Genomic DNA, 360 nt, shown 5'->3' with positions numbered 1-360 from the left:
TTTATATCTTTTGTTGCTTGACCCCGTCTGCGTTGCACCCCGGTGCTCCGGTTTTTGGGCGTCTGCTATGGACCGCCCCATCAATCGTTGGGCCTGGGTGTGGCGCAAGTCTCGCCTAAAGCTAATTGAAAACAAGAAGAACGATCTAATTTGGCTATTGATCCATAGAATGATCCGCGTAAGATATCTCCTTAAGTCTTGGGGATACATCAATAATGACAAATGCGCGATCTGCGGAAAAACGGAAACTATTGAACACTGCTTCTTGGGATGTCCCAGAGTTGTGAAAGTCTGGGACCATTTCTCCCCCCTTTTCCGTGTTCTACTCGACTCCCCCTTCTCTATCTCCCCTACATCTAT

This window comes from Stylophora pistillata, chromosome 2 (genome assembly GCF_964205215.1).
Source record: "Stylophora pistillata chromosome 2, jaStyPist1.2, whole genome shotgun sequence".
Taxonomy (NCBI): domain Eukaryota; kingdom Metazoa; phylum Cnidaria; class Anthozoa; order Scleractinia; family Pocilloporidae; genus Stylophora; species Stylophora pistillata.
Note: the sequence above shows the minus strand (reverse complement) of the source record.